Genomic DNA, 7,403 nt, shown 5'->3' with positions numbered 1-7,403 from the left:
CTTCTAGAAGACCTGGTTCAATTCCCAGCACAGACATGGCAGCTCACAATTGCCTGTACTTCCTGTTCCAGAGGATCTGACATCTTCACACATACATGCAGGCAAACACCAAAGTACATAAAATAAAAATAAATGATTTTATTAAGAACACGGTGGAGGACTGGAGCACTTGGGAGACAGAAGCAGCAAGATCTCTGTGAATCTGAGGCCAGCCTGGTCTACAGAGTGAATTCCAGGACAGCCAGGGCAACACAGAGAAATCCTATCTCAAAAAAAAAAAATTAAAGCCGGGCGTTGGTGGTGCACGCCTTTAATTCCAGCACTCGGGAGGCAGAGGCAGGCGGATCTCTGTGAGTTCGAGGCCAGCCTGGTCTACAAAGTGAGTTCCAGGACAGCCTCCAAAGCCACAGAGAAACCCTGTCTCGAAAAACCAAAAAAAAAAAAAAATTAAAGAAAAGAAAGAGGTGGGAGGGAAGAAAGGAGGAAGGAAGGAAGGAAGGAAGGAAGGAAGGAAGGAAGGAAGGAAGGAAGGAAGGAAAGAAGGCCAAAAAAATCAAGCAAAACAAAAAAGCCGACTGGCAGGCTTGGGACTCACTATGAAGAACAACATGGCTTTGAACTTGTGAACAATCCTGCCTCATCCTCCCAAATCCTGGGATTGCTTATAGCTTTTCAGCAGCTTCCTCTTGCCATCAAGGTAAAACAGATCACAGACCCCCAGTTTCTTCTCTCCCTTTCCCAGAATCGAGGCCATTCATCTAGACAACGTTTTCTTTATGAGCCAGAGTAGATCAGATGTGTTGTGAGTTTACAGCTCTTTTTTTTTTTTTGGTTTTTCGAGACAGGGTTTCTCTGTAGCTTTGGAGGCTGTCCTGGAACCCACAGAGATCCGCCTGCCTCTGCCTCCCGAGTGCTGGGATTAAAGGCGTGTGCCACCAACGCCCGGCGAGTTTAGAGCTCTTATGAAGAGTTTAGCTCTCTCCCTTCCTTGCAACTGTCAGCAAGGCCAGTGCCTCTGAGCCCCAGATCAAGGGACAGACTTTGCTTTTTAATTTAGTGTCTTCCTGCCTTTTGACGCCTGGCACTCAGGTCACAACAGGCTAGATTATATAGTATCTACCCCACAACCTGTAAGAGTCAGAAGAATCTCCCTTTGTCCTCCAGAAGTGAGGGTCGTCTGTCTCCCTTTAAGACCCCAGTCTCTGGCCAGAACAGTCAAGGCTACATATTGAGAGACCTTGTCGAAGGAGGAGGAGGAAAGAGGGAGGAGGAGGTGGAGGAGATGGAGGAGGAGGAGGAGGAGGAGGAGGAGGAGGAGGAGGAGGAGGAAAAGAGACGCTCTCATTCTGCCTCTGCCTGTCTTACGTTATCTGTCTCCCCTTATGTCCTCTCACTTCAAGTCCTCTGTTCAGGCACCATGGCTATGATTTTGTCTCTCCTAGGAAAGCTCACCCGGAGTGTAATTTCACCTCAGCTTTCCTTTCCTCGACAAGGCATAACATCAGGTGCCTCTCTGCAGTTGCTAACTTGCTCTTCTGGATCCTGAGAACTTGGCCTGCATCAGTAAAGACTTCGTCATCAGTGGCTAGGCACACAGTCCTGTGTTTTAGAGCAAAAGAATGCTGCTAGTTCTCAATACATTTTTAGAAAATGAATGTACCAGAGCCGGGCGTTGGTGGCACACGCCTTTAATCCCAGCACTCGAGGCCAGCCTGGTCTATAGAGCGAGTTCCAGGACAGCCTCCAAAGCTACAGAGAAACCATGTCTCTAAAAACCAAAAAAAAAAAAAAAAAGTACCAGAAAAGCAAGTTTCAAGATTTGATTATTTTTTATATTTATGTCTTGGTGCTAGACAAGCTCTGCCCCTGTTTTATTTTTAATTAATTAATTTTTTTTTTTTTTTGGTTTTTTCGAGACAGGGTTTCTCTGCATTGTTTTGGAGGCTGTCCTGGAACTCGCTCGGTAGACCAGGGTGGCCTTGAACTCACAGAGATCCGCCTGCCTCTGCCTCCCGAGTGCTGGGATTAAAGGCGTGCGCCACCAACGCCCCCGCTATTTTTAATTAATTAAAAGAACCTTTAAACTGGGTGTGGGGGGCACATGCCTACACAACTTTTAGTAGGCAAACAGGAGGATCAGGAATTCAAGATCTTCCTAGGTGATGAGGCAAATTCAGTGCCAGCCTGGGATACAAGAAACTCCCTAATGGGTACCCAGCGCTCATGAGGTTGAAGCAAGGAGAATCTGTGCTCAACTTCCCAGGCCCGACTCGCCAGCCTAGGGGACCGTGTGAGTGAGACACTGGCTCAAAACTTCAAGAAGCAAAATCAAAATATCGTGCTCCCCCCCCCCAAAAAAAAAGAAAAAGAATTTTTACTTGGTGTAATTATAAGATTTTTGTAGTTGGACCTGGCATTAATCCCATGAATTTGGCTTCTGCACTGCCCCCTGGCGTGGGCCCAACATTTACTCTGGGAAAATGAAATAGTTATTTCCGTATATTGGAGGTTGGTGAAACAGCGCTATTTACATACCCACAATGCATTGCACCCAGGCAATGTGAAATTTAAATGGGCAGCTCTTTTATTTCTTTCTTTCTGGTTTTGTTTTCTTTATTAGTGATGCAGTTTCAGAGATTGTGTGGGCAGAAAGTAGGAGTCATCGTTTACTTTATGGAACTAGCTCCCATCAGCGAAATAGGAGTCATAGTTACCCAAGAAATCTTGGCCGCAGTTCTCAGTATACTCTGGTTTCTCTTCAGATCGTATAAATCTTTCGCCTTTTACTAAAGATTTCCGTGGAGAGGAACAATTCTGAGTCTTAATCTAATTTTTTGAGGTCCTGCTTGTGCAGGGCTCTTTCTACTGGGTTGAAAACAGACTTCACTATGTTATGTATTTGTGTACTTCTCAGTATTTGCTTAATGGTGCGAATTTGAAATTTCGATCTATTTTTAGTGTTTAATGTTTACTAGTTACTGAAGTCTTTTTAGTTTTTGTGTTATGGGCTAGGGTTTCTTCTCCCGGGTTTGTCAATATGGTGGTTCGGTTATTTGGTCGTTTCAACTTGCAGCAGTATTCTTGGGAGCTAAAGCTCTCTTAGCAAGCGAAGAGCGGTGTAGGTTTCTTGACCTTGTGTTTTAAGAGGTGCTGGTCACCTTCACTAAATGAGAGTTTGATGCCTTGAGCAAGAACTACATAGTTCTTGGAACTCAAAGCTAAAACAAAGTTTAAACGTGTGGGTCACTATGCGAAAGCTTTTTATTGAATTACTAGTTCTGGATGCCTTTTGCTTTTATTTAGTAAGCAGTCTTCTGTCTGCATGCTGGCAGAGGGTATCAGATCTCATTATAGGTGGCTGTGAACCACGTGGTTGCCAGGAATTGGACTCAGGACCTCTGGAAGAGCAGTCAGTGCTCTTAACCGCTGACCCATCTCTCCAGGCCCCTGGTTGCCTTTTGTAGACTAAACAAAGCCAAGAATGGTGTGGCAGTTTGCAGGCATCTGGTCTGTTGACCTGAAATGGAGGCCACACCCCTTGGGTGTGGCTTCAGGCAGACGGAAGTGGAAAGAGGAGTTTGGGGCGTGGCGTTCCTTTGGGCACTTTTTCTGTTGGGTCCGCGGATGCGGTAAGGAATGGCAGGGAAACGCCCTGGTGGTTCTTTGTGATTGTTCCCATTTATCATTTATCTTAGGTCTAGTGATATAATTACATCCTTTCCTTCAGTATTTTCTCATCAAGAGGGGACCCATACCTAACACTACTTGCATTACTTGAGTAACCAAGAACTAGAGACCAGATAGCCCAGAGACCTAGGTAAAACCAAGTACTACTGATCTTTAAAAAAAAAAAAAAAAAAAGAGCCGGGCGTTGGTGGCGCACGCCTTTAATCCCAGCACTTGGGAGGCAGAGGCAGGCGGATCTCTGTGAGTTCGAGGCCAGCCTGGTATACAGAGTGAGTTCCAGGACAGCCTCCAAAACAATACAGGGAAACCCTGTCTCGAAAAACCAAAAAAAAAAAAAAAAAAAAAAAAAAAAAAAGAAAAGACGCTGGGCTGGAGAGATGGCTCAATGATCAAGAGTGACTTTTCTAGAGGACCCAGGTTCAGTTCCCAGCACCCCACATGGCCGCTCACAACTGTCTGAAACTCCTGTCCAGGGCATCCTACACCCTCACGCAGACATACATGAAGGGAAAACACCAATGCACATAAAGTTTAAAAAAAGGGGGGGGAGAGGTACTGGAGAGATGCCTCAATGGTTAAGACCACTAGCTGCTCTTTTAGAGGACCTGAGTTTAATTCCCAGCAACCACATGAGATCTGGTGCCCTCCTCTGGTGTGCAGGCATACATGCAGACAGAACCCTGTATACATAATATATAAATAAATACATAAATTAATAAAGTCTAAAAAGGTATATATCTAGGAGCTGGGGAATGATCTCTGCTCAAGCACAGGGACCTAAGTTTGGATCTCAGCAGCAACATGCAGGTCTAGCATGTGTCTGGTGAGATGGCTGACAGTAGAAAAAGGCAGGTGGATCTCTGGAACTTGCTAGCTAGCAACTTGTTTTAGGAGTAAACCAATAGAGAGACAGACAGGTAGAGAGGCCTCAAGCCCCAGTGAAGGGTCTGCTTGGAATGGAGGAGGACAGGCTTTGGGTCACTAGTAGCAGAGGAAGTGCTGCTACTCTGCTTACTCAAGTGGACCCATGCTGTGGCCATGGGCTGAGGGCGAAGCTAGATAGTGAAGGGACACTAGTCCACTTGAGCATGTGGCTCTGCCAGGCCTTGCCTTCTCCCCCATTCTCTCTACCTTGCTCAAAAACCGGTAGATTACATTCCTAAATCTAGCCACCAAGGTCTAATCCCATATTTGGCCACTTAAAATCCAGCAATCAAAAGGCGGATCTCTGTGAGTTCGAGGCCAGCCTGGTATACAAGAGCAAGTTCCAGGACAGCCTCCAAAGCCACAGAGAAACCCTGTCTCGAAAAACCAAAAAAAAAAAAAAAAAAAAAAAAAACCCAGAGAAGCTTGAACCCTCTTCCAGAAACTGATGGAAGCAGATGCAGAGACCCACAGTAACCCTTGGGATGAGCTCCCGAAGTACAATGAAAGTGAGAGGGATAATGAACAAAGGAGTCAAGACCATGATGGGGAAATGCACAGAATCAGCTGACCTGAGTAGTGAGAGGTCACTGACTCCAGACTGACTACTGGGGAACCGGGACTGGAATGTAAATAATAAATAAAAAGGAGGACAACCAAAACGTTATGGTCATCATGTATGTCTGTGTGTGCCTGGCTCCCATGGAACTCAGCAGAGGGTAGGGAGGGTTGTGAGCCACCATGTGGTTTCTGGGAACTGAACCCTACTGTGTCATGTCTCCTAATCTGGTCATGTTTTCCATCTTAGAGTTGTTCTTTCCTTCTGTTGACTATGGTTCTCCTCTCCTTCTTCTAGTTTTGGAGATAATCACACTCTATATCCCAGGCTAGCATAGACTTTCTATATAGACCACCATGGTGTTGAATTCCTGGCAATCCTCCTGCCTCACTCTCCCGAGTTGCTTTACAGCTTTCCTGTGACTTCCTGGTGCCTTCCAGGAAAACATCAGGGTTACCACCTTATCTCTTCTGGACCTGCTAGTGCCTGGCCTCCACGTCCCAAGGTTGTGATCTCCACTCAGCCCACAGGCCTGTGTCCCGGGGCAAGCACAGCTACTGCTCAGCACATTTGTGACAAGTGAATGATCAAGACAATTGTCAAGGTCTCTGTTTATTTTGAGACAGGCTCTTTGTAACCCTAGCTGGCCTGGAACTCGCTTTGTACAAGAGGTTGGCCCCCTGGTGGTGGCCCAGCACTAGTCCAGGGATAAAGGCTGGCGTTTTGGAACCCTGGCTTGTGACTAAACGTATTTTACATACCCATAATGCATTGCGCAGAGATCGGCGCTTTCATTTAAAAGTATGAGCTCTTTTCCTGTTTCCTTTTTCTTTCTTGAGAGCGAAGCCGCATCCAGAGATTGAATGTGAACTGAAAGCAGACGTCAATGACGGCTTGATTTGTGCAGCTAGTTCCCATCGGTTATATAGGAGTTACAGACGGTGGAGAACGGTGGGCGGCCTGCACAGGTCATACTCTGGTTTCTCTTCAGATCGTATAAATCTTTCGCCTTTTACTAAAGATTTCCGTGGAGAGGAACAACTCTGAGTCTTAGCTCAATTTTTTGAGGTCCTGCTTTATGCAGGGCTACTTTTATTGGTTTAAGAGTAGACACGACAAAGCCGGGCGTTGGTGGCGCATGCCTTTAATCCCAGTACTCGGGAGGCAGAGGCAGGCGGATCTCTGTGAGTTCAAGCAGCCTGGTCTACAAAGTGAGTTCCAGGACAGCCTCCAAAGCCACAGAGAAACCCTGTCTCGAAAAACCAAAAAAAAAAAAAAAAAAAAAAAGACCAAAAAAAAAAAAGAGTAGACACGACAGATAGGCTCTTTACCTGTTTTGAAATAACGAGTAACAAAGTGCATTAGTTATTATGCTTTGTATTTTTTCCTTTGGTTTTTCGATACTGCCTTGGAGGTTGTCCTGGAACTCTCTTTGTAGACCAGCCTAGCCTCGAACCTACCTGCCACTGCCTCCGGAGTGCGAACTCCACCAAAGTTCCGCAAAATTGTGTAATTTGAAATCACTTGAAAGGTCACTGAATAGTTTAGTATTATTTTTTCCCGTTTTTTTTTTTTTTGGTAGTTTTGTGCGTTTCCATTGCCCTTTTGAAACTCTTTGTAGATCAGAGCGATTTCTGCTTTTCTATGGTATTGCTCACAAGTTTACCCCTTAGACACTCAGGATATTTTAGGATGTGCTCTTCCTCCACACAGACCTCTTGTATTTGTTTGTTTGTTTGTTTGTTTCTTTTTTTTTTTCTTTTTTTGATTTTTCGAGGCAGGGTTTCTCTGTGGCTTTGCGGGCTGTCCTGGAACTCGCCCTTGTAGACCAGGCTGGCTTCGAACTCAGAGATCTGCCTGCCCCTGCCTCCTGAGTGCTGGGATTAAAGGCATGCGCCACCAATGCCCGGCGGCCTCCAATCGGTCTCAGTGTGTGTTATATTACGTAGAGACAATCAAGCTGGGCAAAAGCACACTGAACACAGATTTCTGTCAGCTGTAAGACAGCCAGAGCTACATAGATTAAACCCTGCCTCAAAACGCAAAAGTAAACAGGCAGGTTTAGGGGTGCTAATTCTTTTTTTTTTTTTTTTTTTTTTTGGTTTTTCAAGACAGGGTTTCTCTGTGGCTTTGGAGGCTGTCCTGGAACTCGTTTGGTAGTCCAAGCTGGCCTCGAACTTACAGAGATCTGCCTGCCTCTGCCTCCCGAGTGCTGGGATTAAAGGCGTGCGCC

General features: G+C 45.7%; 2 non-coding genes across 2 annotated transcripts; both read left to right on the top strand.

The window, feature by feature from the left end:
* Positions 1 to 2,742: 2,742 nt before the first annotated feature.
* LOC121144213 lies at positions 2,743 to 2,858 on the top strand. The gene has a single exon (XR_005881532.1). It is a non-coding gene; the product is annotated as a U5 spliceosomal RNA (small nuclear RNA).
* A 3,283-nt stretch (positions 2,859 to 6,141) lies between these two features.
* Positions 6,142 to 6,258, top strand: LOC121144214. Its single transcript, XR_005881533.1, has one exon. It is a non-coding gene; the product is annotated as a U5 spliceosomal RNA (small nuclear RNA).
* Positions 6,259 to 7,403: the final 1,145 nt, after the last annotated feature.

This window comes from Mesocricetus auratus, unplaced genomic scaffold (assembly GCF_017639785.1).
Source record: "Mesocricetus auratus isolate SY011 unplaced genomic scaffold, BCM_Maur_2.0 Super-Scaffold_100014, whole genome shotgun sequence".
NCBI classification, from domain to species: Eukaryota; Metazoa; Chordata; class Mammalia; order Rodentia; family Cricetidae; genus Mesocricetus; species Mesocricetus auratus.
This window is presented reverse-complemented; position numbering and strand designations above follow the sequence as displayed.